At 45.1% G+C, this 9318-nt stretch overlaps 1 long non-coding RNA gene across 1 annotated transcript in view; it reads left to right on the forward strand.

Moving 5' to 3' along the window:
* The window catches only part of LOC108627213 (uncharacterized), a 49829-nt gene extending 41366 nt beyond the window's left edge, over positions 1–8463 (forward strand). Inside the window, exon 3 of the long non-coding RNA XR_001916712.2 lies at positions 8017–8463. This is a non-coding gene — a long non-coding RNA (uncharacterized LOC108627213). The remainder of the gene's footprint in view (positions 1–8016) is intronic.
* The last annotated feature ends 855 nt before the right edge of the window (positions 8464–9318 follow it).

The following is a 9318-nucleotide window of genomic DNA, read 5'->3' on the forward strand; positions in this document are numbered from 1 at the left end:
GATTAAAAGGGTGAAGGGATCCGCGGTGAGGAATGCATAAGAGAGAAAGATTCCAGTAGTAGCGGCGGCGTAGGGACTTAGGTCTGTTCATAAAGCGAGCGGGTAGGAAGCATTTATCCTTTCGGGGTAGAAGGCCTGGACAGCGGTAGAATAAACGGAGTCCAGGGCAGTCTTATTTTGGCGAGGACTACGGGCATAGCCGGGACGTGCTCCTCCGACTTGGACGGGTACCATTATTTCTTCAGTGTCGACAACTCCTTGCCGCTGCCCTTCTGTCCGCCTCCCCACGGCCCCTTATAGCTTCAACAAACCAACGCCAAATACAGAGAAAGAGAGAAAGGTAGAGCAGCGAAAGGGTAAAGGCAAGGACGAAGAAGGAACTGTCCCCGGCGGCGAGAAGAGGATACAACCGGGGAAGGGAGAGGCTGCACCTTCTGCGGCTCGCAACGACTACGCCGTTAAGCCAGGGGCCAGGGGGAAGACGGTGGTCTAAGACCATCCCGCGGGCTCTGCCTCTTTTGTTGACAGGACTATGAGAACTCGCGCACGGTGATTTATCGAGGCTCGCTTATTCTTAGTCCTTTGCGGCGACTCGCGTTATAGTACTCCAAGCCGCGTTGGCTAACTGGCTGGATTATTAAGCGTGATACGCGCAACCGAGACGCCGTCGAATTCCCCCCCTCTTTTTCGTCCTCTTTTACCGTTTCTTCTTATTCTCCTTTTCGCGAACACCGTTTCCCTTTCTCGAATTGGAAACTCATATGATAGCAGCGAAACTTGAACCGTTTTGACGCATCGATTCAAAATGGCTAAGTTTGAATGCGTCAAAGATTAAACGGGGAGGAAAGTAGGGATCGCCCGGAGGGATCAACAACCCTCATCGCGCGTGTCCGGTACCAGATAGAGAGAGAGAGAGTTCAATTCCCGGCGCGATCGTATTTCGAACGATATTTAATGTAGTCGAACTCGGCGGTAACCCGCTCTCGGCTCTAATTATAGGACGGTGAAAACATAATCGGCGTGACGCGCGACTGGATTTAACGTACGCGTGGCCGCGACGATACGAAACGGCCAGCCCCGCGCGTCGCACCGTTCCGACCCTTCTGTGCAATTAATTTCCAATGAATCGTTAAACGCGCAGAGAATTTTTCTGCTCGCGTTTGCTCAACCGATCAGTTCAGATCGAAATTAACGCGAATCCGAGCACTTGTTTTCGATGCCGCAAACATTCTGCACAGCGACGGGATGTGGCGCTATCCACGTTCGCGGTTAGAAAAATTTGCAATCGTCGTTGCGCTCCGTTTGTTGGAAACAAACATTTTCGAGCGAATTTCCCGCGGAGTTCCATCATCGACGATGCCCGAAAACGTGTTTAAACGTTGCGGTTCGCCTACTTGAAATATACATTATCAGCCTTGATTGTCATTAACATTTATTATCTATGTTATAACAAAAATTAATACAATATTTGATACAATTTTCCATAGCATGATTGATACACCACAGCGTGATACACAATAGTTGATATAAATATGTACGTAGTGGTGGATAACGAGGATTTGAACGGAAGATCGTGTTAGAGAAATATCGCAGGGAGTTGAGAATTGCGTCGTCCATCGCGACAACGAGCCAAGAAGCTCCGCGAAGAAACGATCACCCCATGTATAATAAAATATGATAAAACGTGGTCAATCGCCCCTAAGAATCTCGGCTTCCCCTGCGGAAGTGAATTTCTGCTAGTCATGATCTTCTACCAGTCATGTTCTTTTCATATTGTTAGAACCAATAATAGTACCTACATATCTGATACAGACATGGACATCGGCTTAAAAATTCGTACATTATAACTGGTCAGCAAACAGAGAATAGACGCGTGCATGGACTTGTATTATTAATTCGAAGATATCGGAAATATTTCCCGAAGAGAAGCAATCGTCGAAGGTGTATGCGTTCCATAATTCAAAAATATGAAATGGGAAAGACGGGCGGGGTGTCCAGGTGGTTCGCAGCAAGGAGCCCGTTCGCTCCCGAGAGATCACCCGGGGTGGGAAAAATGGAAAACCTTATCTGCGAGTTACGCTGCAGCTTCGACCTAGGGTAACGACCCCCTCTTCCCTGGAGGTCGTCGGCCCGATTTGCTGGACGAACGACCACCCATTTTCTCGATTTTCGAAGAGAAAATTCTCCATTTCTTAGTTCTCCGCAAAACATGAAAGACAGGAAAATTGTTAAACATAAAATATCTTTTGTAACGTAACGCGTTTACCATAAATTATTCTTATGTTTAAAGAGACTTGATAACGGAAGTAAAAGAATATTGTCTGCTGATTTTCCGAGTGAAACATCCTCGCGAACGCGACAGGTGCTCCGCGTAACGGAAATTTAATTCTCGACTTTGTGAATTAACACTGACGGTTGATCTATCGATAACAAGAAGCAGAATAGGAGGCGCGGAACGTTAACAGGATGAAGCGTTTTAATCCTTTCAGCGCTTGGCCGCAGCCGGGTCGATGTATAACGTATACCGCAGCTCGAGCACGGTTTCAAAGTTACGGCTGGGGATAGGAGGAGAACGAGGGATGATTAATATACAAGAGCGTATATATTTTTGAAATTTCGACGTTGCCCGTTGATATTGGGAAACGATGAATTGCCGCGGCTGCGGAGGAGGGCGGATTTTTTGAAAGCCCTTCGAACGCTCGCAAACGTAATATATTTACCTCTCGATATCATAGGGAACACGCTACCCTTCCTCCACCTAACATTGATGCGATAACAAGTACGAAAAATACGCTGAAACAAATTTCATTTTGCAAAACGAACGTGATCCGGATTTTTCTTTACCACGGAATTTATTATTTGTCATGAGGATTAGAAGTGCTAAAGAACAGGCTGTAAGTAAAACTAAAAAGATGTCAAATAGTAACGCCTTTACTTCACCTCTTCGGGGAAACTGCGAAGAGGAAAACCGTGAGAGGTGTCCATAAAGACAAAGTTCAGTCGTATAAAGTCAAGGAAAGGTGTCGACGCGAGCGAGAACGGGTTGTCGCTGCGGAATCGAGCTGCGCATATAACTGAAATTTCCTCTGAACAAGGAACACCGTTCCTCATTCGTTTGGAGCAGTCTGGCTATAAATTTTCACGCTACCCCTTTAATGCAGCGAACCAAGCATCGAGCCCGCGTTTCAGGTACGGCGAAGGATGCGGCCGGCGCGTTCCCAGCCGGAGAAGGCACGATTTTAACACGCGTCCAAGCACGAATGGTAATTTCGGGTAAATGACGACGCACAGCCGTCCCGTCACCGGTTGGCTGGCCGACCAGAAGCACCGTCTGCGGTATCCGGACCCGCGTCTTTGATCCGTGACTCCGGGATCGGGCGAACGCTATACGAAGCGTGACTTGAAATTTCCAACGTACCCTCTCTCGAGGGGAACGCAAAATATTTATCCTAACTCGGCTTCGGCAGTCGCCGGATTTTAATCCAAACACTCCCTCTATTCGCTCATCGAACACGATTTGAATTTTAAATCGTGCACTCATATTTTACTGCTATGATAAGATATGAAAATAATTGATTTTGCGGTGAGGAAACCTGCGTCGCAACTTTGTTTCTTGAATTAAGGCCACATAATGTTTGTTGTTTCGACGCTCCAACAAATTTCACTTCGGTATTTTTATTCTCCTTTCAGCTTCACGGCGTATTTTAATTTGCCACGCTTTGATAGGCCGTGAAATTTGTTTCCCATCCATATGGTACCGATAAATTTCGATTGGCGCGTTGATTTTTACTGGTAAACCCTTCGAGATCCAGTGACTTTCTTATTATGCAGGTACGTTGTTGATGAATTGAAACTGGGCGCGTTAAACGTTTTATTCACTGTCGCGCCGGTTACCCTGGCGCGAACATCTTATTTGTATTCAGAGACCGAACCACCCTCCCTGCGCGTCGTTATGGCCGATACGGGCTGCCCCGACCCTCTCGATGGGAAATTTGCGGCGGGGATAAAACTTGGCACCACGTTTTGGTAATAGCGTCCGACCAGTAGTATCTGTTCCCCTGAATAAACTCGAAGTTGGGAGACGAAACGTAGAGGATGTTCCATCCGAAGTTCCTTACGCAATTTCCCAAACTATTCCTTTCGTTTCATTTTCAAAATGTATTCCAAATAAAACTTACTCTGTTTGAAAAAACGTAACATTTTTTTACACGGTTTTATTCGAAACGTTTTTTTAAATGTGCTGTAGTTTACCGAATAATTGCATGCGGAATTTCGGATGAGACGCCTTGTATATTGGCGGTTCGTTCCACTCGAAGGAAACTGTGTTAAATGGTTTAATAACGTTAGTCCGTAACGAGATTACAATTTGCTGATTACCGTGTCGAAAATTTATGGAGGTAATAACTACATAAACTTGCAGATTTTCGAGATTCTTATACTTTTATAATCCTGTGTTAATACCTTCTTGTATTTTTCTTAACTCCCACAGAACTGTTATAGTTATCCAGAGACTGTGTTATCTCTGAAATTGTTTTTAATCGGAGGATTGGATGTACAATCAAGCTCCATCGAGTTTTGAAATATATTACGTGCGAACACAATATACTATAGAATATTTCAAAGAATTTAGAAATTTTCTTTAGATTGAACGAACTCTCGGGTGAAAACTAAACGCGAACAGACAACGGAACGCGTGGAAAAACTAAAAATCATAGAAGTGTTTCCATGCGAACGAAATAACCGGTCGGAAACGCGTCCCGGGATGATCGATGGTCGATCGGGATGAAGATGGAAGAGAGGGCCAGGGCTGAGGGTGGGCGACGAGAAAAAGAGAGCAAAGGGTTAGGGGAAGAAGCGCTAAAGAGAAGCGCTCGTGTGGTACGCGCGTGTACGCGCTAGGCGAGCGAGCGATCGCGCGCTCAAAGGCTCGCCGCTAAAACAAACAAGAATCGAGGTCCTATCCCAAGACGCCGAGGGCGACGCATGCCTCGGCGCGGGGCCCCTCGTGGGCTTTTTCCTTTTTACCACCTCTCCTCTCTCTCGCGAGAGAGAGGAGCTCGGCCCAGCATTATGCGAGAATTTTAAACGCCGAATATTATGAAATTCTTTCGCGTAATCTCCCACCCGGTTGGTTGCCCCCGTTCCTCCACTGCCCCTTCGGACTCTTTCTTTCTCTCTGTCTCTCTGTTTCGCTTCCCATCGTGCCGTGGAGACGAGACCGTGGACCGCCCTCGAAATCTCGACGATTAATGCGCCCCGGCGAGGTCCTAATTAAAACGTCACTCCTTCCTCCTTATCTTGTCCTTCGAGGAAATGTGTCTTCATACCGGGGCGAACGTTTCGCCGAATGCTAGACACTCCTCTCCACGTAATTGCTACCCACTCGCGGGGACCACCGGTACGCGGTTCCATACTCGCGAGCATTCTTTCCGCGATACTCGAAAGACTGCTAGATTCCACTTCTTTGGATTCGTTGTCTAGAGTTCTTGTGGCGAAGATTTAACCAAACATGAAGAGGTTTGTTAGTTTTATCAGAAAAAGGAGAGGTAAACTCTCCCAGATGTAAATCTCTCTACATAGATATTTCAATGTATCTCCCTAGATAGATATCTCTCTGTATATGAACTCTACCAGATATTTTATAAAATCAATTGATAAATGTCGCTCTTGTCGTTTATAGATATTACAGACGTATACAGTCTAATAAAAGAAGAGAGATACGAATTAGGAAAATATATATTCGAAAATAAATATATATTAATATATATTAATATATCGTCATTTTTCTGATCTTAATCTCTACCAATTACGCAAATTGTAAATTTTATCCGAAAAGTGAAGGAACCGTGTCCAAGGACAGGTTGAAATTCCGTACGGTATCGATAGTTCTCGGAAACAGCGGCCGGTCCCCGGCTACTAACTACGACAGGTATCCGCGCCGGTTTACCCCGAACGTTAGCCCCGGAGAGCCGCGAAAAAGAGGCCCCGGGGCAACCTCGTTGGGGACCACCGTCGCCGCTGCGCCAGGAAGACAGGCCGGAGCCGTGAAAGAGAGGGAACGCGGGCAGGAGAAGGACGCCGTGCGATCCAGAACGCGGTGATTTCCGAGCGAGTAAAGAAATGCGGCCGAATTAAAGCTCCGTTTGCTCCGGGGGGCCCCGAGAAGACCCGGTCTGGCTTGCGAGAACGTTTTCGGTGGCAACGGAGAGAGCGGGAGAGGGAGAGAGAAAGAGAGAGAGAGAGAGAGAGAGAGGTAGAGGGAGAGATGAGAACGAGGCGGCACACAGGGCCTTGCCGTAATTGGTTCTGCATATTTATGAAGGCGCTCCTACCGGAGCCGCGCTTCGTTTCGTCCACGGCTTCGTCCAAACTCCACTCGCAATTCAACGTTGTCGAGAATAGTCGTCGCGATGTTTTCCCTAAGAACGTCTTGGCGATTTTTACCTAAGGATTGCAGTTTAATCTTAATTCAATTTTGCCACTTCCTTTCTACGCCGTCATTAACAAATAGATTTTAAGCACTTATTAAAGAATATACAAAATGCATTCGATATTCAACAACGTATAGAATTATAAGAATTTTATGTATAAGATCAAGGATTGGCTGCACCGATTAACTTTTTTCTTGCCTCGTTTGTGTCAGACGATCGTGAGAAGCCGACTTCCGTAATTAGAGAAAACGATCGTTTTTCTTAAGCCACGGCTGGCAGATATTTTAATTGAGCAATTAATCCGCGGAGAGAATGAAATCCGCGATCTGGCAAACCCTCATCTCATTAAACTTCCGAAATATGACTGATCGTGGGTCCTTTTCTCTTGAAATCACTTCCGTTACGATTGCAACCAGGGACGGTCCAAGAATTTTAATCTGAGATTAAAATCATCTCAGAAAGATGGAGATCATCTCTTATATTTATTTATAGACATCATTATCAAACATATAGTTCAATTTGTATTACTTATTTATTTATTTATTCATAAACGGGCTGAAAAATAGTTCGCTCGTCTGCATTGCTAAGTTCTCTTTCCATACATAACTTTCTCAAAGTCCTTTCGCATGGACGATCAGCTCGCTATATCCCTCGGAGCAACTGTACACGTCCACGCGCTCCGTGCGCCCGAGGGAATTGCGCCTGTTTTGTTTTCCGTCGAACCTCCTCATTTGTATCGCTGAGTGGAAACATTTTTCAGGCGAGACACCGAGTGGGTAGGTACCTTCTTCCAACTCGCGTTTCGAAAATCGCCCACGACGTTCGAAGACGTGTTTGTCTATCATTAAGCCGTGATCCATAGTATCCTGAATTTTAGTCGACCGCTATTTATTGGCTTCCAAATTTTGTCACAGCGCTCCATTTCTTTCGAACTCCCAAGGGAAAAGAGTGTGATGGTAGAAATTCTGTCGAACATTTTCGAGAGAAATTTAAATTAAATCTGTTCAAGTGACTTTAACAATCAGTGGCAGCCGGGTAAACACGTGTACAGGAAACAGAGAATAAGTGATAGTTTAATTTGGCTCTTTGATAATTAATAAAGCACGGGAACGTTCAAAAGAATGGCGTCGACTGAGCTGAAAATTAAATAATCGCGCCTTTGACGTTTCGAAAGCACGCATCACGTTCATTCGAGCACTTGCAACGGTGCAGCTTATGTCTTGTTTTTTTTTTTATTTTTTTTTTTCGGAAGTGGGACGACTCTTGCCGGCACGGTTGCGGCATCGCGTTGTTTTGCATGCGACATGACCGTGATTTACATGCGTGTTCCGGGCGACCTTTGATATTTCTTTGAAAATTCCCACCCGTGGCTTCGAGCGCGCGAATGTTGACGCGGGGATCGATCGCTGGATTTAATCTCCCTTTGTAGCAACCTCTGTGTGTTCCCAATGCGATACAATCGCTCCATAGAGAGAAGGAACTCTGGTGGTACGATTTTTGTAAAAAAAATTGTTCGCGTATCGGCTCGTCGTATAGCGCATACGGTGAACGCAAAACGAAATCGTATTCCTTTTCTGTTTTTCAGGTGGTATCGGAACGTTTTCGCTGAAGTTTCCCGACAAACAAGGCTCTCACTCTCCCTCTGTGATACTAGTCCCCGGGAGCGGTATCTGGCTGCACTATCGGCTCCTCTAATCGGCGAGATTTCGTGCTCTCGACCCCCCGGAGATCGCTCCGGGCTCGGAAGAAGTTTCCACGCCGGGGACCGAGTCCAAACAAACACCGTGCCGCGCTACCGACCGATATACAAACGAGCCGAGAAGAGACACGCACCAGCACTGTGCCGACTGTGTATCTATTTTTATACTCGTAAATGCATACGCGAGTGCGTATCCATGTGAAATCCGTTCATTCGAATTCGGTCGACTTTCTCAGCCGGAATCGGTAGGAGTAGTAGGGATGTCTGACTAGAAGTCGCCACATTTCCCTTATCATCTGTACGTGTACGTATCATGCAGTGTCGCAGTTCCAGTTTCTGGTGAGTACTCATGAATTTATATTTGCACAAGAAAATAGGAACAATAACGTCTCTTTATTTGCTCGTCTAACTTTCTATATGAAATACGGAAAACTATTGTGCGTGCGCATTTAAAACATGAAGTGATGCACAATCCTCCGATATTTTGATTGAATGGCTAAAATAGATGTGACTAGAGTGTATATGAAACCAACATTTACACGGTTGCTACAGAAAAAACAAAGGATGTTAAATAAGTCTGAGAAATGGAATGCATTTGGCAATTAAAAGATTTAGTGTAAACAAAATTGATTTGGAAATATGTACAGGGTGAATCAATGAAAATTATCATTTAAAACAACATACTACTTATTTTATACAAAGTCTTGTGAGAATGAATTTAAAAATATAAAATATAAAACCTACTAATGTAATGAGTCCAAAAGATAAAATCCACTAATGCAAAGCAATCCATCGAATGAGACATCCAATAAACCAGATAATCAATTATTTTACATTGACTCACCTTGTCCGTATGAATGAATAAATTAAATAATATCTGCGGTGGAATTACGGTAAGCAGCCTAGTAATTACAGAGCTCAAAAAGCTAGAGATTGAATTTGCGAACAAAAAAAAATATTCAGAGCAGATTCCTTCCACGGGCCGCCATTTCATAACGGAGCGCAAACAGCGCTGTCGCGTTTTTCACCGTCGATTCGTTAAAAATGTTGCAACGAGTTACCGGAGACGCGTTTACCTGGTTGTGCGCCAGGAAAATTAAATCTTCGCCAGTGGGTGGGAAGAGGGGATCGAATTAATTACGAACGCGGAATATTTTTCCGCGAGCGTTCAGTCGGTTTTGACGTGGC

Source organism: Ceratina calcarata, unplaced genomic scaffold (genome assembly GCF_001652005.2).
Source record: "Ceratina calcarata isolate Rehan_Ccalc_2016 unplaced genomic scaffold, ASM165200v1 scaffold449.2, whole genome shotgun sequence".
Classification (NCBI taxonomy): domain Eukaryota; kingdom Metazoa; phylum Arthropoda; class Insecta; order Hymenoptera; family Apidae; genus Ceratina; species Ceratina calcarata.